The sequence below is a fragment of the Marmota monax genome, unplaced genomic scaffold, assembly GCF_021218885.2.
Source record: "Marmota monax isolate L192 unplaced genomic scaffold, Marmota_monax_Labrador192_F-V1.1 WCK01_AAM20220418_F8-fsc00127, whole genome shotgun sequence".
NCBI classification, from domain to species: Eukaryota; Metazoa; Chordata; class Mammalia; order Rodentia; family Sciuridae; genus Marmota; species Marmota monax.
In genome coordinates this window covers 988,401-1,009,689 of record NW_026692894.1, presented here as the reverse complement: position 1 = coordinate 1,009,689, position 21,289 = coordinate 988,401, and the positions used below count along the sequence as shown (strand labels likewise).

Genomic DNA, 21,289 nt, shown 5'->3' with positions numbered 1-21,289 from the left:
GAGTAGTTGGCATATACTAATAGGTGACGTAGCATTTTTAGTGTATGCCTTTTGGTGAACATATTTAGGTATGCATGTCTGTTGACATATACTTAGAAGTGCAGTTCTTATGTTTTGTTAATAAAGTCTTATTCCTTAAGAATCAGAAAAAGAATATTTGAGCCAGGTGCAGGGGTGCATATCTATAATTCCAGCAATTCCAGGAGGCTGAGGCAGGAGGATCACAAGTTTGAGGCCAGACTCAGCAACTTAGTAAGACTTTGTCTCAAAATAAAAACAACAAAAAATAAACAATGGCTGGGAATGTGGCTCAATGGTAAAGTGCCCTTGGGTTCAGTACCTAAAAAACAAAACAAAAACAAAAACAAATAAACAACTTTTAGAGGCAAAAAGGTAAGATTCAAATAGTCAGATAAATGGAATGATAAGATATCTGGGCCTAGGTGTTGGGACTATGGGAATAAAAGACTGTAGATACACTTCCACCACTACCACCATCTCCTTCCAAGTGGTGTCAAGCTGGATACTAAGAAACAGTTCATCTGTTAGCCAATTTCATACCCATGACAGGGAGGCAGCTGACCCAGGAGCCAGTCCTTGATGAATTACCTTCTAGCTGTGTGACCTGAGGCAAGTTTCCTGACCTCTCTGAGTTTCAGCTGTAAAATGGGGAAGAGAGCCACCCTAGTTGGGGTTTTGAAGCTAAACAGTCTGTTCATCAAGTGCCTGGCACACGGCAGGCACTTAGTAAGTGGCAACTCATGATTCACAACTTTCTGAAGTCAGTGTTCTTCATTTTTAAGTGAGGAAATGGGCTCACAAAAGGAAAAGTAAACATTTATGGAAAACCCTTGAGGAACAGGTTACCAAGCTTGAAGCTCCACCCATGCCTTTTCATGCTATCTTCCCAGCTTCCTGAGGAGGTATTCTCCCAATTTGATAGGTGAAAGAACTGAGGCTCAGACATCATGTCACTTGCCCAGGTCATACACTAGTAAGTGAACAGAGGCTGAAGATCAACTCACCACTTCCTGGCTCTGGCCCCTGTGTTCCCAACCTGGCCTCCCTAGTAGGATCAGGCTCTGAGTCCTGGTTCCTGCCACCCCCTGAGCATACGCACCTGTCCTGAATCCTATGAAGGGACAGTTGGTTGTCTCTCTTGCCTGGTCCTATTGCTCTCCACCAGGAGCAGAGGATTACTCTCAAAACTCATGAAGCCCCTGCACCAGGAAGAAGGCTCCCAACAGGATTCTAAGATTTGGAGGCATCTGTTCTGTGCCCGCCTTTGGAGAGGCTTCCACTCTCCCTAAAATGCCCAGTAGGTGAGGACAAGACAGGGCCTCCTGACTCCCTTGGGCCCTCCAGTGAGACTCCCAGGGTGCTGAGAACTGAGCTGGCCTGGAGGTCTAAACTGAAATGAGAGCCAAAGCATTTCCCAGTGACCCCACGTGAGTGGTGTGGAAGGCCGATGCAGGCATGTGGTGGGATGAGGTCTCTGGGGTATAAGAATAGCCCACTGGAAGTCACTCCATCCTCCCTATAGAAATCCTCTCTTTTGTATCCAAAGTCCCTAATTCTCACTTCACCCTTAGCCTTTGTTATATAAGGGATGGGAAGGGGACTCAGCTGTGCTGACACAGGACCTGCCACTACAGGCTGGGTCCAGGGTTGTTTGCACAGCATGACATCCACAGAGCTGGCTCGCCACAGAAGATAAACTGGATGGCGCTACAAGGGCTTTGCTCTTCCCCAAACACTCTCCTGGGCGGGGAACCCTACTTAAAGGTTCCCAGGGGCATCTTCACTGTCCTTGCCAACTGGATCTGGTTAAAATCCTGTTGAATCTCTTCAGCCTGGGCAAGTGACAAGGTCTCTTTGTGCCTCAGTTTCCTCCTTTAAAAAACAAAACAGAACTATCTGCTCATAGGGCCACTGTAAGATTCATTCAATCAATGTGCCCATGGTGTGGCATGACTCAAACATTAGCTGTCATTTGATGCCTTAATGCTAGCTTTATTGTTGCACTGGAAAGGTCACTCTGATGACCAAATAAATGGCACTGGGCTGGGGATGGAGTTCAGTGGTACATTATGTGTTTAGCATTCCTGAGGCCCCGTGTTCAATCCCCAGCACCACAATAAATAAATAAGTTAAATAAATGGCACAGAGTGTTCTCCCCCAACTTCACAACTACCTTTCAGAAAGGCTCTGGAAGGACCTACGTATGCCTGTCACCCCTGCCCAATAGGGCTTGTACAGTGTCCCTGCACAGAAAAAGGACAGCTTCCTCTCTGAGACCCCTTTCTCTCAAGCTCTATTGGAAGAGGCTTCTCCAGGAGCCTTTCTCCTCAGCAACTAGGCGTTCATTCTTGCCACAGCCCACCCTCCACAGACCATCATGTTTCTGCTCCTGGTCCACCTGCCTCAGGTGACTCGGGGCCAGGAGGCCTTCGGGAGCCATTATTGCTTTCCTGCCCTCATTCTACAGCAAGATCCTCCCTTAGTCTTGGGGACCTGGCATGGGGGGGGGGGGTTGCGGGTGGAGGGCACTCGTTGAAGATCTCTGAGGCCTTCTTCTCCTCTCCACTCCCTCAATACAGACGTGTGGAGAAGGAGGTGTGAAGATTTATTCGGATCCCCACGGATCTCAGAATGGGGCGTCTTCCACCCACCGGAGCCCTCCCCCCTTGGATAGTGGGCCTTTCCTCGCCCGGATGTCCCCCTCCCCACCCAAACACGCACCACGGCCACCAGTACAATCCCTCCAATGGGGCAGAAACAGTAGGCAGAGACGCTGAGTTTTGTTTACAATCTAATTTGTCCAGATAATTGCCTCGACTTTGCTCTTCGCTGTGCCCTCGTGGATCCAGTCTTGGGCGCCTTCTTCACTGGTTCTCAGAGCACTTTACGGGAAATTCCCCTTCCGCGAGGGAGGCATCGCGCGGCGGAGCGGCGGGGTGGGGGGTGACTGTTCACAACACCCAGAAGGAGCCTCCCCACCCCCACTCTGGTTCAAAAGCCCACCCCAGCCCCCACGCACTGGAGAGTCGGAGGGAGGCAAGGCAGGCGGGGGCCGGACGCGGGCTCTGGACTGGGGGCCCCGGCCACTCCCCGCGCCAGGCGCAGCCCGCGGGGAACCAGTGAACCGTGTGGGAGCAGGACTTGGCCGCACCTCCAGACTCCAGGGAAAGGCCGGAGTTTACAAAGCGCACCGTGGGATTGGTCCGAGGCCAGGGCGAATCTCTAGGGTCTCTCTGCCTATCGCCTTTTTAAATCTGTAGCCCCAAGTCCTCTCTCCACGTCCCCATTTCTCCTCCCCTAAAGTTTGGTCCACGTGGTCTCTCTCGCTCGCGGCAGGCTGCCTCGCGGGGTGAAAGTTGCTGCACCTGCTTTAGGCGAATTATGGTAGCACTAGAAGTTGGTCGCTCCTTCCTCCGCCTCTCGCTCGCTCGTTCCCTCCTCCCGGGCGCTCCGCGCGCTCCCTCGTTCCCCTCCGCCCCTCCCGTCCCCCGTCCCCTCCCGCCCCGCCCGCGCGCCGCCCGCTCGCAGCCGCTCGCAGCCACTCGCAGCCCGGGCTCAGTCGCAGCCCCTCGGAGTCCGGAGCCGGCCACCCCTGCGGACCGGACAGTGCGGCCGGCGGCCGGGACAGAGCCCCCAGCCCGCGAGGAGGGCGCGGCGCAGGCGGCGGCGGCGCGGCGGGGAGGAGCCCGGGCCGGAACCAGGGCTGGGCCGGGGGCGGGGACGCCGGGGTCCCGGAGCCCGGGAGCCGGAGCGATCTAACGAACGTCGCGGGAGGACAGAGAAGGAGGAGCAGAGCCGGAGCGAGCCGAGCTCCCCACAAAGTGCGATGCCCCGGCGGGGCTAAGGCGCGCGGCGGTCGGCGCGGCGCGCAGGGAGGACGCCCGAGAGCTGCGCGGCGCGGGGCGGCGCGGAGGAGCAGCCCCGGCGGGCGGCGGCGGGCCCGGGCTGCGACCCGAGCGAGCCCCATGCCCTGCGCGGGCTGACGGGCCGGAGCCCGCACGGAGCGGCCGGGCCGGACAGGTAGGTGGCGGGTCCGGCCCGGGGAAGCGGGTGGGGGCTGGGCCGGTGACCAGACCAACTCCCTAGCTCGCGCACTCTCTCGCCTGCTCACTGGCTCACTTTGTGTTTGCAAACTGCCCGCCGGAGACGCGCCGGGCGCCGGGAGGAGTCGGGCCCTGGCCGGCGCACTTTGTTCAAGCCGGGGCCGGCCGTAGTGCACTGACCCGGGGAGCCGCGAGACCCCGCCCCCGGCTCGGGCCCCAGCGGGCCGGAGCTGCCTTGGGAACAGGTGGGGGCTACTGCGCGGTGGCGGGGGGGGGGGTTTGCGGTGGCGGGCAGCGGGGGCCGGCCAGGGGTGGGTGGCTGGAGAGGCCACTGAGGCCCGCCCCTCCCCCAGGATTCTGGGCTCCGCCCCCTCCGGGCCTCGCCGCTGGGAATGGGGTGTTAGGGGGCGCGACCCCCCCTCCCCGAGTCAGACAAAGAATACTTCCCGGCCCGGACTTTCCTGAGCTGGGAAGGGAAGTAGTGAAGTGGGCTCCCCCATTTCCAGTCTCGGGACTCTCCAAGATAGGCCAGAGGCAGAGGGACTGGGGCGGGGGGTACTACAGTCCCACACGCCGCGTCGCCCTGGGTGAAGGGGAACTTGTCTTGCTTAGGTCGCACCTCGGAAGTTCTGAGACCAATCAACCCTCTTTCCCCCATCCCTCATTGAGCTCAGAGACAGAGCGGAAAACTTCTTGGGGACTTGAGAGCGTCTGGAAATGGCCTCTGTGATTTTTGTGCGCCTGAGCCACAGGGTGGGGGACCGATCTGGCGGATACCTCTATTCACCCGCTTTGGGGAAGCTATCACCCCACCACGTAGTGGGGTGGGGGGAAGCCCACCAGGGAAGAGGGTCCTAGAGTGACCAAGCAGGACCATGCCTCCCAGACTGAGGACTCTTATGTCCCCCATGAACAACCCCTTTCCTTCCCCCAACACCTCTCTGACCTGCGGCCACCCCGGCGGCGCTCCAGCATCGCGCTCCGCTTCAACGCCAAACAAACTTCCTTGGGCTGCGCCAGAGCAGAGCCTTGGGGTCTCGGTGGCCACCTGAGTAAAGGATCGTGTAATTTCGCGGGATGCGGATTCTGAGGCAGAGCCCTGACGGCGGTGGATTACCTCTCTTCCCCCAACTGGGGCGACCTCGTGAACACACCCACATCCCATCCCAACGTTATAGGCTGGGAGGAAAAGGGTATGGGGCCCTGAGCTAAGAGATCGCCCCGCTCCTCCTTTTGCACCCCCGACCTCTCGTGCCAACCCCGCCTGGATATTTCCTCGCTTACTCGGCACCTGGGATTGAAGGCATCTGGAGATCATCGCATGAGAAGCACCCCAGCACTTCTGGGTCTCCCCTCTGGCAGACCGCGGCGCCCTGAGCTGGGGAGAGGGGAGGGGGACCCAGAGGCGCAAACCCCAAACTGAAGCTACAGTTCCGGAGAAAGCCCAGGAGTGTTTGGCCAATGCGGGATTTTATCTGAACTTCAGCATCTTCACCCTGCCTCAGAGCACTCGCCTGGATTTGTCCCAGACCCAAATGTTAGGTGTTGAGGGCCTCGGGGAGCGCAATTTGAGGGGCAATTGCGGTGGTTAAATCAAGGGCCCCCTTCTGTGTCCCCGAAGGAGGAGCAGCGGAATGATCTGTACGGTCGTCGGTGGCTGTGGGAGGGTCTGAGCGGTCTCACCGCCCAGCTTTCCGGACCCCAAGCTCACTTTCCGGAGAGAACCAGGGCAGATCGGCCCCTTGGCCTCTGTGCCTTGGGTCACAGGCATTTGGAGCCCCCTTCCTCTGCTCCTCCAACACAACCCGAACTGAGAGGAGCTGTCTGAAGGGGAGCCACCGGCCTCAGACAACCTCTGCTCGCCCCCGCGGAAAACCGCTGTGGGGAAGTCTAAAGCCTTTTTTTTTTTTTTTTTTTTTTAACTTGAGAAACTTTTTTTGCCCCTTGGGGTTCTGAGGTTATTTGTCACCTGGTGGCTGCAGGGAGGGCACAAGGACTTTGTGGTGGGCACCTAGATGGCTTGCTGGCTCCCGCGGTGCCTTTAGATCTGAGTTGCTCTAAGGACAGTGCACAGGGGAGATCCCTATGTAGTGTGATTTCCACTCTAGTCAATGCAAGATGGCATGGGGAGGAGGTGGTGCTATCGGTGCCCCCTCCCCAGTCTCCCAATCTGTACTCCTGGTTCCTTAGACACTCACCGTATCCTTGGTGCTAAGGTGGGGAGACCACTGGAACCTTCTGTTCTAGCAGCCTAACCCTGGGCCCCTGGCGGGGAGTTTTCTGTTCTCCCAGGCCTGGGCAGGGTTCTCAGGAGTTCTGGAGTTGGGAAGCCCCTGAGCCCTGGGAAGGGAAAGGCCTGACACCAGAGCTGAAGAATAGCTGAGGCTGGGCTCAACTTGCAAAGAGACCTGCCCCTCTTCCTTCTACCTAGACACCCCCACCCCCCTTTCTCTGCCTTTGGCCAGAAGCCTCCTTTCTGGCAGTCGGCAGGTAGGTCCCTTCTTGCCTGGAATGTGTGTATCCTGCTGGGCCCCTACTCCAAACACACCTCTTCCCGAGGGGAGGGAAGCAGGACAACTTGGGGGGGTGTTCTTTTATCCAGTAATTCCCCAATATTTGCTGTGCCCCTACTCTGTTTGGGTAGGTCCCAGGCTGGGTATTGGGGTACCTACGTGATAAAGGCTGGGGTCTGCTCTCTGGACCTCACAGTGTTGGGACAGGAGATTCTGATAGATGGGAGCAGTGGGTGTTTCAGAGAAGGAGTTTGAGATGCGAGGGGAGGGAAGGGACAGGGGCGGGACATCTCCAGAAGCCTTCCCTGCTCCACAGCTGCCCTCTCCTCCCTACATCTTAACCCTTAGCCTTCCCACTAAGAGCTGGGACTTGGCGGTTTCCTGTCACTACCGCTGGGGCAGTACAACCCCTACACCCTCCTCCCAAGCAGGTGCAATGTCTTTACCTTTCCTATAGATAGAACTATGTGAAATAATTATTTCTTTCCAAAAAAAAAGAAGGGTTTTTCCCAGTTTCCCTTCCCTGGATCTTGCCCCATCCCAGTTGCCCAGGCCAAGGCAGCCTCAGGACTATTTTGGTCAGGACTCTGGGCTCCATGGGCTGGGATGACTTCCTCAGACTTAGTTCCAGAACTCTGGAACCCAGAGCAAGGAACACGGGCCTCCCCAGGGCAGAACATGTGTCAGAGTGGAACTTGGCAATAGAGATGGGACTCTGGAGAACTTAATTAAGCTCCTCGAACCTCAATTTTCTTAGGTTGTAAAGTAGGTCAGTAATACCCAATGTAGAGAGTCAGCTTGGGAGTTGAATGAGAGGTAAAGTTCCTAGCATGGTGCCTGGTGCCTGGTAGTGCCAATCCGGGGATGGCTTTTAAAAATTGTTAGTTTACCAGCACTGCCAGGCCACTTATTGGACTGAATACTGGAAACACTGGAGTATTAAAATTCATTTTATAGGCTGGAAAAAGAAGCCCAGAGAGAAGAGACAACTTGACTGAGGTTACACAGCTACTTAGCAGAGCTGAGACCAAGTGTGGGGCCCCTGACCCTAGTATAAACCAGCACAGCTTGAGCCTCTGCTATGGGGAAGGGATGGAGGGGCGGTCACTCCCCCTGCCTCCTCCCCTCCTCCACAAGCTAGTCTTGGTCTCCTCTCTTCCCTCTAGTATGAAGGCTGTACCTTCACTCCCTGTCTTCCCTTTAGAGGAGGACTTGGGTATAGAATCTGATGCCCCCCACCCTAGCACCTTGGAATGTCTCCCAGGTACTACTAAGATGCTCAGGATAAAAGTATAAATGAAAATTTCCCAGAACATGAAGGAGGAAAAAAATGATCAGTACCCTCTCTCTAAAAAGGGAGATTTCTCGTATTTGGAAACCATACCTCTCACATCCTTATAGAAGACATTTGGCAGCAAGTTTCAGACCAATTTGGGACCTAGTGCTGAAGGAATCACCTTTAGAGGCAAAAAGAAACATCCCCTGAGCCTGAAGTTGGCTTTCTTCAGTTTTGCCTTCTGGGATTTTCCATGGAAATGCACACTTGCACTCACTGCTGGTTCTGCCCAAACGGGATCACAGTAGGAACCCTCTTTCTTCTGTCCTCCAAAATTTATGTCTGCACTTTGTGGCTGTGGCTGTGGCTGCAGTGGTCTTGTTAGATGCTGCTCCTGGGCTCAGGCATGCTGACTGGGAAGCAGGAGCTTCTGCACAAAAGGTACAGTCTGCCTAGGGCTACAAGTTGAGGGGCCATGGAGTCACTCTGGTGCGTGGTCAGAGCTGGCAGGGCCTGGCCAGAGCCCTCCCTTGCCTTGATCCCTGCTTCCAGGGCTGCCCCCACCAACCCAGGCCAGGGTCTTTTTGTTTTTCTCAGCGCTTCCCTTCCATTGAAGCCCCTGCATCTTTCTTTTTTCCTGCCAATCCCAGCTGTTCGGCCCACCTCCTGGGCCTCTTCCTTTGCGCCCTGAGGCCCCAGGGTGGGTGGGGTCTATTGATGGTGCAAGATAGAGGTAAATGTTGTTTCCTTTCCCACCCTAAATTGGTTCTGCTGGCATCTCACCTGGGCTTCCATGTGAATGGAGGTTGGGTCGAGAGGGTTTTTCCAGACACTAAAGACTTATGTAAAGACCCTCTTGGCATTTCTCCAAGGTAGGCAGGGCTGGTAGGCGAGGAAGTGACCTAGAATTCTGACTGGCAGAAAAGGAGAGGGCAAAATGATGACCACTTGAGGGCAGGGCAGCTCAGGGAAGAGAGACAAGACTCTCGACTCCACTGTACAGATAGTGTGGAGTGCCTACTAAGTGCAAGGACAGAGAAGAGGTAAAGTAAGAGGAGTCTCGCTTGTTAACTTGTAAAAATCCGAATGGAGCAAGTGTGGGAGTGTGGATCTTTTGCATGGGTCCTGACCACAGAAGGCAGGCCTGGGTCCTGACAGGACACATGTACCAGTGGCACAGACCTTGGAAGAGCCCCACAGTAGGAGGGGAAAGTTGGGGGGGGGCAGGTATGGGGGTTTTGTTTTTTGTTTTCCTCCCTGGGGCAGGTCTGAGCAGGATCCCTGGGATTTGATTTCTGGCTTTCCATTCATTTCTGGAAGCCCACATTTCAAGGAGCCCCAGAACTAAAGAATTTGCTCCAAAAGTGGGCTGCAGTGGGCTTCCTCCTTGCCTTCAGGTGTTCCTTGGGCAGATTCTTGTCTGCATCCTGGAAGAAAAAGGTGCTGCTGGGGAGAATTTTGGAGGGAGATGGAACATCAAGATTTGTGGGAAACCCAGGAGGGGTCACTTGGGGAGCAAACCTCCAAGGCTCTCCAGGCTTCCCATCTCTAGATGGGAACAGGAGGCACTCCAAAGGTCAGGGGTGTGTTGAAGTGCTGCAGCCCACTGGGAGAAGCCCTCCTTCAGAGAAGCCTGGGGGGTTCCCCAGCAAGCCAGGGCTGCCTGCTCTTCTTCCCAGCTGAGGCACTACTTCAGGTTAGCCCTCTGGGAGCACTGCTCTGAGCTCTGGACACTCTTAGAGGTGTTGAGATCTGAGCTGAGATATGTTTTTGGCCCTTGCTGAATGCTGATAAAATGACTGGCACACGGGCTGGCTGGGACCAGGGCCCGGGGGTCCGCAGGGGTCTTGCACAGCGTGGACTATGTTTTTCAGCTGCAGGGAGTGCCACCCATAGTTCTGTGCTACATGCCTGAGTTCAGGAATGACTTGATGGGTCTGGGTTCTAAACGGGATCCAGACTTGCACACATATACCATAGGAACCCAGTAAGGCACTGCTACCAAGATCCGACCTCGCTCTCTGGCCTTAGGCACAACCTTGTCTTCCCAGTTGGCCCCAGATTTGTACTGTACAATTGGTGAGGGACACCCGCAGCCCCCTCTGCCTGGCCTCAGCTTGCCAAAGCTGGGCACCCTCTTTGTTCTGACAGCGACAGGAACCCACTGCCTCCCGGGTCTTTTCCAAAGGGGTGACATGTGGAGCTCAGGGCAGGGAACCCTATGACCCATGGAAGTCTCCTCCTCGCCAATTAGGCAGCTGAGCCTGATTAAAAGGGGTGCGGCCCGCCCCCTCCTGCCTGATCCCCATCTACGAGATTTCCCTTCATCAGAATCTCACATCCTCCAGAAATTAATTTGATGCCTCTTGTTATCAATTAATTGAATCTCCTTGGGAGAGAGAGCTGTGCTAGGCGGGCTGCAGCTTGGCCCTTGAGTGCTGCCATCCCCCCTCCCCCTCACACCAGGACAGCCTTCCCCTCCCCCATTTCCCTTTTTCTGCTTTGCTTTTAATTTCACTTACTTTCTAAAAGAAAATTGCTTTAGACCCCTTTGCTCAATTTGGCCTGTGTGGCTACCTGTGGGCTGAGTACTGTTTGGGATTCACTCTTTTTGAGGTGGGAGCATGGGGACTTCCTTTCTTCTGGTCCCTGTTTGATCTCTCCTTAAATAAACAAAATCTCACCCTTTGGGAATTTGGCCCTGGCCCTGACCCTGAGTGCTCCAGGGGCTACTGGTGATGAACTTGGAGTGGGGGACTGGGGGAGGGAAGGCTGGGGACAGCCTGTACTCTAGCTGGGGAGAGAGGGACAGAGAAAGAACCAGTTAGGGACCCTCCACTCCTTTGCCAGGGCTGGTCCATTAAATGTAGGGCAGAGGAGAGAGGTGTGGTACTTCCTAGCTTCCCAATAGCCAGGCGCCTGCAGTAACTAGCCCTCAGCATTCTTAAGGACACTTGGAAGCCCTGGCTCTGCTCTTTGCATGGAAGACCGAGTAAGAAGTTTCTAGAAAGTATCCCCATTAGGAAATCTGGGAGGGGTTTGTAGTGCGTAGAACTAGGTGGTCACCAGACTGACAAGAAACTGTGCTTTGCAGTTAGTTTCACAGCCCTCCTTGTTCTAATCCTCACCATCCCTGAGAGATTCACCAGATCTTGAGAATTCCTGTTCTCATTTGATAGGTGAAGGATCTAGGCCCAGAGAGGGGATGTGACTTACATAAGGTCACACAGTTAACTGGGACCTTCTCTTGGGAATGCTGGCCTGAAGGACTGTGGTCACAAATTGAATAACTTCACCTCTGCTGAGGTTTTCTGATGCCCAACACAGCTCAATGCTGTAGTAAATTTCTGTAGGTATCCCTACTGGGGCTTCTTTTGCACAATCCAAACCCAAACACAGCCAACACTGAGCCCATATTTCTGTGTGGGTAAGGAGGGACTGGGAATGAGTGAAAGCTGCTTCTCACCTGCCCTGCTGGTGACCCGCCTAGCCCCAGAGGGCATTTTGGTTAGCAACTTTGACAAGGGGACTTGCCAGTCTCAATATTATTCAAGGAAAATCTAGGAGGGGAGAGTCCAAAAGACTCTTTACAGCAAGGGCTTAGAGAAGACCAATAAGGACCCAAACCTAATTTCCACACTGCTGCTTACAAACTAATGGTGGCAGCTGGGCGTGGTGATGCATCCCTGAAATTCAGGAGGCTGAAGCAGGAGGATTGGGAGTTCAAAGCCAGCTTTAACAACTTAGGTGGGCCCTAAGCAACTGAGGGAGACCCTGTCTCTCAATTAAAAAAAATATATATATATATGTATGTATAAAAGAAGGCTGGGCTGTAGCTCAGTGGCAGAGCGCTTGCCTAGCATGTATGAGGCACTGGATTCAATCCTTAGCACCACATAAAAAATAAATAAAACAAAGGCACACTGTCCATTTATAACTATAAAAAATTTTAAATTATAAAAATGATATAAAAAAGTTTTGGGGACATGGCTTAATGGTTGAGTGCCCCTGGGTTCTATCCCTGGTACTAAAAATAAATAAATAAATAAACCCAAAACAAAAACCCCCAAAACTAAAACTGATGGTGGTGGATAATTCTTTTTCCTTACTTTATACCACAGAGGTAATTATAAGGTCTTGTGTCTCTAGGGGCCTGTTCTAAGCTGAAACCAGTGCACCTCTGGCAGGTGAGCCCCTCTATGAAGGTTATCTGTCCCCCATACTTAATTTCTTATGTGTTGTTGGGAGGAATAGTCCCCCTTTGGAACCCATCTTGACACAGAGAGAAGTGGAAGGACGCTGCTGAAGCTTTGCATATTCAAATGTGGTTGTGCTTTGGATACCCGTGAATTGATGCCCAAGATTTCTGTGAATGCCATGCCTAGAAATCATCTAGGGAGATGAAGAGGGGCCAGGGCGTGCCAGGGGCAAGGCTAGACAGCAGCCAGAGGCTAAGCAAGGGCCAGACCCAGTGGTCTGTTGCAAGCCCACTGAAGCCCCTCCTATGCCCATAGGAGGCCCTGGTGTCAAAGGCCACTACCAGAACCAGGCTCCAGGTGGCCATTCAGGCCCTGAGTGGGTTGCCCCTACTCCTTAACCAGCAGGCCCCCCACGTAAGACGTCACTATTTAATTAGCTGTCTCTGATTAACCAAACTTGGCATTCGGCTCCTCTTGCCCTCATCTTTCCCAGCTCCGAATCAATGGCTTTGATATGCTAATTAGGGAGTAATTTAATTTCAAAAGGCCGCAATTAACAAGGGTGTTGTGGACATGCTGTAGTTAAGCGGAGTAATCTAATTTGCATTAGTAACAAGCAGGGACTAATTAGAAGCTTAATTAGACACTTAGATGGCTCTTATGTTTACTTTCTTAATGAGATGGAGTGGGATCTTTGGTTCTCCCTCTTTTTCATTGTTAATTCTTCCTTTTGGTCACGGTGGTAGGAGGGAGAGCTGAGCCTGGCCTCTTTGCCAGGGCCTGGTGGGAACGTTTCAGGGATGGAGCCAGTAAAAGGTAAATTGGTAGGAGAGGTGGTGAGGAGAGGTTCAGAATCCCCAGAAATGCCAGAGCGACTGCGATCTGGGCCTTGCCGGCTCTGAGGTGGGATGCAGGGAAGAGTCCTGGTCCTTGACTCAGCCACGTAGCAGCCAGGTGACCTTGTCAAGTCACTTGGCATCTTTGAAGAGTGGTTCCTTCCTCTGTCAAAGTGAGCAGAGGATTGTGTGGGAGGGAGAAGGGACAGAGTACAGGGAAGGGCTTTCAGGGACTCTGAGTGCAGTGGGTGTTATTAAGAATAAGACACAAGGCCTGGGGATGTGGCTCAGGGGTAGAGCACTTGCCGAACACGTGTGAGGCCCTGGGTTCCATCTCCAATGCTGCCCAGCCCCTCCCCTCCCAATCACAAATTGTGCTCTGAGCCTGCTCTTGCCTTATGATAGCCCAGAAGTCACCTCCTCCAGGAAGCTGTTAGCAAGACCCTAAGCACCCCACTCCATCCAGGTTCTCATCACCCCCAGTGCATAACCTTTGTAAGATTGTATGTATGTGTTGTATAGAGCAGAGCTTCTCAACCCTACACTTGAAATTTAGAATACTTGAAAAAGCTTTGTGGGATACTCAAGACTGAGTCCTTCTCCCCAGGGAGCAATTTAACTGACCTATAGTGGGACCTAAGAATGGTTTCTTTCTAAGGCTCCCTAGGTGATTCTGCTGCATTAGAAAGTCTGCTTACCTGCCCCTTTGTTTGCCTCTGTCTCCTCCTTCCACCAATATGTAAGTCCCCCAGAAGCATGTCTTATTCACCTCCATTTACAAAGACCATAGTGACTGCTGCGCCCCACATCAGTTACAGGTGAAGACCCTGCCCAGCTGTGAACCCGGGGAGCTCACACAGGCTCCTCGGGGTCTGTAGTGTTTGATTTTGAACGCCTTATGCAGATCTGAGAATCTCTGGGGAGGAACTGAGGAGAATAGCGGGAAAACCACCAAAAAGTTGAGGGTTTGTGAGTCTTCTGAGATAATGGTCTCATTGCTACTGGATGGTAAAATTAGTACAAATTTTATGGCTATCAAGGATATCAAGAAAAGATATGCCAAAATATACCCTACTGTCATGTATAACTAAAAACAACAGCAAAAGAATAACCTAGAGAGAAATCGAGGACCTTAAAAATAGAGGCTGAAGTTGTGGCTCAGTGGTAGAGCACTTGCCTGGCACACGTGAGGCACTGAATTTGATCCTCAGCACTGAAAAAAAAATAAATAAAATAAAGGTATCGTGTCCATCTACAACTTAAAAAAAATTAAAATTAAAAAAAAAACTTTAAAAATATGTAGCCGACAGGGCTGGAGTTATAGCTCAGTGATAGAGCACTTACCTAGCAATGTGTAAGGCACTGGGTTCCATCCTCAGCACCACATAAAAATAAAAGAATTGTGTCCATATACAACTTAAAAAATATTTTTTAAAAATATGTAGCCGGGCGCGGTGGCGCATGCCTATAGTCCCAGAGGCTCGAGAGTCTGAAGCAGGGGGATCACTAGTTCAAAGCCAGCTTCAGTAACTTAGCAAGGCCCTAAGCAACTCAGTGAGACCCTGTCTCTAAACAAAACATTAAAAAGGGCTGGGGATGTGGCTCAGGGGTTAAGTACCCCTGGATTCAATCTCTTATGCCAAAAAAAAAAAAAAAAAGGTAACAGCCTAGATATCAAACTCTAGGGGATTGGCTACATAAATTCTGGAACATGCAGCCACTCAAGCAACTATGTGACCATTAAAAACTGTTGCTTAAAATATTTTATGTCATGTGGAAATGCTTATGATAGTAAGTGGTGAGTGGAAAAATAGGAAAATTCAGATCAGGTACCGATTACCCAATTTCACTTTTAAGCATTTGTATTCCAAAAGAGAGTGAAAGTGGATTGACTGGAAGGGTCACCCCCCAAGGCCAGTTCTCTGAGTGGTAGAGTACTCTTCTTCTTTTTTTTTTTTTTTCCTTTTACCTGCCTACCTGCCCCACTCCACACACATCAGAAGTCCCACCAAGATGTCTTTTTTAAGATTGGAAAATAACGTTATTTGAGACTTGGAGAGAACCTGGAGCAGGAAGCACAGGACACCTTCCAAATTAAAGGCTGTGTTGCTGTGTTTTAGACTAGCATCTCCTTGCCCTACCACTTGTACTAAGCCCCTCCAGCTCTGAAGTTTTGTGCCAAGAATTGGCCTTGAATGCTCCCTAGAGTTGGGGTGGGTAGTTTCCAGACCCAACACTCAGGTTCCAGTGTGGGGGAGGGGAGCAGAGGATGCCAGCCTCTGACTCACATAGTAGTCTCAGAGGGAGGGCAGGGGCTTGGAGAGGGGTTGTTGTTTGGTTTTGGTACTGGGGCTTTAACCTAGGGCCTCTCACATTCTAGACAAGTGCTGTACCACAGAGCTAAGTTCCTGCCCCAAGAGGAGTTGAGATTGTTTTGGAACTCAGTGCCATGTGCTGAGTAGAAAGACTGCTAGCATGATCAGCCACATAGTGCTGGAGGGTTTTGCAGTGCATCACCCAGTTCTGGTTTTAGGACCCATTTTAGAGCTATAGTCCCCCTACTCTACATGGAGGGGATCAACCCAGAGCCTTGCACAATGCTAGGCAGGGCTCTACCACTAAGCTATGTTCCCCAGCCCCATGTGGACAATCTAACTCGTAGGTCCTGCCTTGCTTTTTTGTAGTGCTGATCCAAGGACTGGGGTGAATTAAAAAAAAAAAAAAATATATATATATATATATATATATATATATATATATATATATTTAGTAGTAGTTGGACACAAAACCTTTATTTTATTTTTATGTGGTGCTGAGGATCGAACCCAGGGCCTTGCACATGCTAGACAAGCGCTGAGCCACAACTCCAGCCCCTGGGGTGAATTTTTAAACCCTAGCCCACTCAGAGTTGTGTTGCAACAGGAATTTTGGGCCCCATAACTAAGTAACTACCCTTGTCTGATTGTCTTCTTCATGCAGTGTGTCTTACCTGATACCACAGCATTCCTGGAGGGAAATTTTCTTGGTATTAGTCCCATATTACAGATTAAAAAAAAAAAAAAAAAAAAACAGACAGACTGGTAACTTCATTGCTTAATGTCACTAAGGTAATCAGAGGTCAGAGTTAGCAGGTAGGATGGCTGTGTGTGAGGCCAAGGCCCACAGTGGCTGCTACAGGAGAGCCCTCCTCCCACCTGGCCACCTGAAGCCAGTGGGAGGTCAGAGCTGCATGCGGGAGGGCTTCCCTGGGCCTTCCTATTGAGAGGCATCCTTCAGTTACTTGTAGGGCCAGTACTTCTGGCTCTGAAAAGCCCTGTGCTTTATGTTCTCTGACATAAGGAAGATCTGATAGTATAGTTTAAAAAAAAAAAAAAAGGCTAGAAAAGAAAGGAAAAATAAGGTGTCCCTCAGGGTCTTTCTATGAGGTACCCACATGTCTGTCTTTATATATCATCTACAAATTTCAAAGACTGTTAGTCATTTCAAAGACTGTTAGTTCTGGAAAAGTCTGAAACTGGTGACCTTTTTTTTTTTTTTTAGAAATAAAGGCCTTTGCACTAGGCAGGGTTGGTGGCACACACCTATAATCACAGCAATTTTGGAGGCTGAGGCAGGAGGACCACATGTGCAAGACCAGCCTCAGCAATTTAGGGAGATCCTTTCTCAAAGATTAAAAAATAAAAAGGGCTGGAGAAGTTACACAGTGGTAAAACACCTCTGAGTTCAATCCCCTGTAACAAAACAAAACAAAGCTAAAAAACCTGTATGTGCTGTTTCCCCTTCATCCAGTGTACACGGTGCCTGGCCAATGCCTACTTATTCTTCCTACCTAATCGTAAATGCTATTTCCTCAAAAGAGAAGGCCCTTTCCTTCCCTGCACTCATACTGGACAGAATGTATTTTATTCAAGCTTAGTTAATTTTTGTATCCTTATTTATTGTTTGCCTCCCAGTATGGGAACATAAGCTTGACAAGATCAGGGCCAGTGTCCTGTTCTGCTCCTGGAGAACACTGTGCGTGTTTAAATACTTGTTGAACCAATGAATGAATAAAGGGTCATTGCTAGGGGAGTACACTCCCAAAGAAACCACTGAGGGAGAGACTCCTAGTGGCTAAACTTTAAAAAAGATTTACCTGGGAAAAGGCAAGGGGTGGGTCCCCCATTATTACCTTCTACCCTTGCTGATTCTTTTACACATGGCTCTTAAAGCATCTAGGACACTCCTGCAGTTGCTTATTCAGTGGGGACCACGCTTGAGTTTCCTGAAGGTAGATCTCTGGGGCTTAGTTTAATCTGGCCCTAAATACACATGAATGAATGGCCTTGGGAGATCCATCCCTAATTTTGGTCATCAGGAACATCATAACTAGAGCCAGGGTTCATCAGTGGAGACCTGCTGCCTCAGACAGCAGCTCTAAGCATCCTCTGGGAACTTTTTAGAAATACAAATTCTCAGCCCCACTCCAGGCCTATTGAATTAGAAATTCTGCGTTAGTGAGCAAGGTGGGGGGGAGCAGCTCTCCAAGGTGATTCTGTGACTACAATTTGGGATCCATTATTCTCCCCTCCTTTTACTCTGTTATATCTTAAATTTATCTGCCTTTTATTTATTGCAATATGCTTCTTCCTAGTACTTGGAATTATAAGTTATAAACAGCCATCTCTAGCCGGGCACGGTGGCAATGCACTCTGGTAGTCCTAGTGGCTCTGGAGGTTAAGGCAGGAGGATCACGAGTTCAAAGCCAGCCTCAGCAAAAGTGAGGTGCTGAGCAACTCAGTGAGACCCAATCCCTAAATAAAATACAAATTAGGGCTGGGGATGTAGCTCAGTGGTTGAGTGCCCCTGGGTTCAATCCATAGTACCAAATAAATAAATAGCTATCTCTAGTCTAGTTATTCCCATTATACAGAAGAAAGTGGAGAATTAACTTACCCAAGTCACTCAGCAAGTTGGTGATAAGGCTTGGGCTAGATGCCGGTTTCCCTACTTCTAGTGTCAGGCTACCAGCGGAGGACAAATTCTGCTCTCTCCTGGGCTAGATTATAGGTTTCCATAGGGCTGGAAACTGGCTTCTTATTCTTATTCTAGCAATGACCCAACTCCAGCTACCACCTTGGCTCTGTGGACAGGTGAGCTGTAGTCACACCCGCAACGGTGTGTTTCCTTAAGAGCTGGGGATGCGTTCCTTCTCCAGCTGCTGGCGTGCACGTCTGTGCCCAGTGGACGCGCCCCCCGGGAGAGCGCTGGGGGCTGCCCCGCCACTCCCTCCCTCTTGGGTAAACCCCGGGCATCCATCACTCTGTTAATTGCGCTAATTAGAGATCGCGGAGGTGTTAATTGGAAAACCCTGGTATTGTGCCTGTTTGGGGAAGAAAACGTCAATAAAAATTAATTGATGAGTTGGCGGCGAGGGTTCGCGGCAAGGCGCAGGGTGTCGTGGCAAATGTTACGGCTCAGATTAAATGATTGTTAATTAAAAAGCTACGGTAATTAATATTCCCTATGCCATATGGACCCGCGAAAAGGCACAAAAGGTTTCTCCACGTGTGGGGCTCCCCAGTTTTTCTTCCTCTCCCCCTCCAAGCACCCCAGGCCTTGGGTGCCCGCTTTAGTCTCAGGTAGGTGGATCTTGTCACTTCCGGCCAGGGAGGGGACGGGGTGGACCTGGAGAGTTCGAAGGCCCGCCTTGGTCCTTAGAAGAGCCCCAGCATCAGGGGAAGTGGGAGCCCCCGACAGCCACAGAGCCCCCCCAGAGCGGAAGAGGCGGCTGCGGCTTTGACCCAGCTTCCTTCCTTCCCACAGCGTCTGCTGACGCCCGGGACCCATATAATCTCAAGCATGCCCCGGCTCCCCCAAAGAGAACCCTGAGAGAGGAGAGACTAGGACCTGCCCATGTGTCGTATCAGAATCCTAGATGGAAGTCCTAGACCACCCCCAAACTACTTGGCCTCCATTGCCCCCATCATATGGTGGGAGAGGGGTCTGGGAAGTGTTGGGTGAGGATGAGAGCCCCAGTTTTAGTCAATCCTAAAAAGATCTCTGATCCCCCTTCTTGTATGGAGGGAGAAAGCAGCCCAGTGACTGGGCAAGAGGCCGTGACTCTAATAAGGTCCCACAGTTGGGCCTTGAAAACAGGTGGTCCAATTCTCAGAGCTTCTGCCCTTTCCTGCAGGTGTTCAGCTGCTCCTGGCTGGGAAAGGGGTGATGAGGAGGAGTGTTGTGGGAGGGTAGGGGTGTATGGAGGCTGGAGGTGGGACTGTAGGGAGGAGGTGCTCTTGGAATGTGCATCTCCAGTCCCAGAGCTGGCAGCTCAGGTCTACACTGGGTGGGGTCCTTTGGCAAAGGGATTCCAGCAGTGAGTCCTCAGTGGCTCCCAGCAGCCACTGAAATACTGTGGCTTCATGTCCACATGCTGGACCAGGAGGTTTTGCTACTGGAGTTTCCAAGTCAGAAGAAAACTTCTCTACATGGAGGGGTGTATTGAAGGTGAGACCCCGAGAAAAGGCAAAAGACTCACAGCTGACTGTGGCTGAGCCAGGTTCTTAACACAAGGCCCCTGCTAGAGTCCAGGCTCTCATGGGCACTGACTGTCTTCCCCACTCCCTTGTAGTTACAGGGCATTGATACCAAGGGCTGCCCCCAGCACCCATCCCTAACTGCCTGGGCCCCAGGCACCCAGCATCTGCTCACCCACAGTGCAGGAAACACCCTGGTCCTATTGCAACACCCTGTGGAGAGGCAGAGGGATGAAGGAAGCTGCTGGTGTGCTCAGCCTTGGAGGGCAAGTGTCCCAGGGAACAGGTGAGGATTCTCAGGCGGCCTGGGAGTGCCTGCCATGCAGGTTTGGGGGGCCGGTGTTAGTGGGTGGGTGGGAGCATGGAAGGAGGTATAGGGCTGTGTGTCAGCAGGGCGAAGGCCCCTGGAGGGGGCAGAGCTTGCCACATGGGAATTAATGCCATTCATACACCCTGCGGAAATGACTTTTCAAATGCATATAATCTCAAGCATGCAAATGAGAGGCTTGCTTCACCCTGTTTAATATGAATGATCGGCCCTTGAATAGCTATTATTACATGCCACATTGCAGCAATTATGTTGTTCAGTGGGTGTTGCTCTATATCCCCCCCCCCATGAAAAGACAGGAAAGAAAGGGATACTTCTTTTTTTTTCTTCCTTTTTTCTAAACTTGCTGTCTGATCTACAACTTTATGGTGCTCTTAAATGTTGGAAGGGGACACTCTCCCTTACCCCGGGGAAGTAACTGCCAGATTCTCTTTGCTTTATCCTGTGTGCACACACATCCCTAAGGCTCTGGTCTTTGTCCCCTGGGGCCCAGGAGTTCTCAGATCTCAGAGCAGCCAGACTTGGATTCAGGGCAGGCAGCTGCTCTCCACCCCCAGCAAGGCCAGGGCTGGGGGAGTGGGAGATGGAGAGCAGAGTAGGCCCCTGCTGTCTTCCCTTCCCCCTCTTTGAGCTGAGGCCTGGCTTGAGTGTGGGGGAAGTTGCTTCTGTAGGCTACTAGGGTGGGTGGTTTCAGGGGAGGGGACTGGCGCCCTGTGCTGTGGTGGGTGGAGGATGGCGTCCACCCCATCCATCATTTGGCAGCCACTAGCCCTCAGGCTGACACGGCCATTAAGGCTTGAGACCTAGTGCTTAATCTCTTCCAAACCATCACCCCCATCCTTGCCTTCACCCCTGGCCCAGACCCTCTCAGAACCCAGGGGTGGGAGTGGAAGCTAGGGGTTGGGAAGTAAGTCCTTGGGAACATTCAGAAAAATTCAAACATGGGCACTCTAGTAGCATGGGGGTGGACAAGAGAGGCCACACAGACCATTGGGAAAGGGACACAGGGAACAGTGGTATGCCTCCCCATGGACCCTCGATCCGCTTTCTGTTCTCTTGTCCTCTCCCAGTCCACACTCCTCCCCTCTCTGCTCCTAGCAGGATAAAAAGAGCAAGTGGTCCATTGGAGTGAGAGAAGGTTCTTCCCTGGAAGAAAGGCAAGAATTTAGGGGTAAGAAGGGAAGCTCTTGAAATCAGCCACCTTGGCGGAGGAACTAGGAAAGTATTCTCTCCTCTTCCTACAGTTTCTTACCAGTTACCTGCGAGACCCTCACCCTCCCGTTGGGTCCAGGAGACCATGTGGTTATGGGCATTGGCCTGGGCCAACAGGGGTCAAGAGAAGGAAGAACATTGGCTGGCTTCCATGGACTTTGCTGGATGCTCATGTGGCTTTTACCCCTTAACTCTGTGATTTGGGCCAAGTCATTGACCTCTCTGAACCTGGGTCTTTGCTTTTTACAGTTAGGGTAGGTGGAGAAGGGGTTGGTCCATAAAGGATGCTTCCTCTACCAGGTGCATTGGTAGAGGAAGGAAATAAAACACTGGTTTATTTACT

At 51.8% G+C, this 21,289-nt stretch overlaps 1 protein-coding gene across 2 annotated transcripts in view; it reads left to right on the top strand.

Moving 5' to 3' along the window:
• Nucleotides 1-3,572: 3,572 nt before the first annotated feature.
• Foxp4 (forkhead box P4) overlaps nucleotides 3,573-21,289 on the top strand; it is a 51,352-nt gene continuing 33,635 nt past the window's right edge. Inside the window, exon 1 of one of the 2 annotated variants that reach the window (XM_046450644.2) lies at nucleotides 3,573-4,041. The gene's annotated coding sequence lies outside the window, so the exon portion shown is untranslated. The remainder of the gene's footprint in view (nucleotides 4,042-21,289) is intronic. The other variant, XM_046450643.2, reaches the window with a different exon arrangement.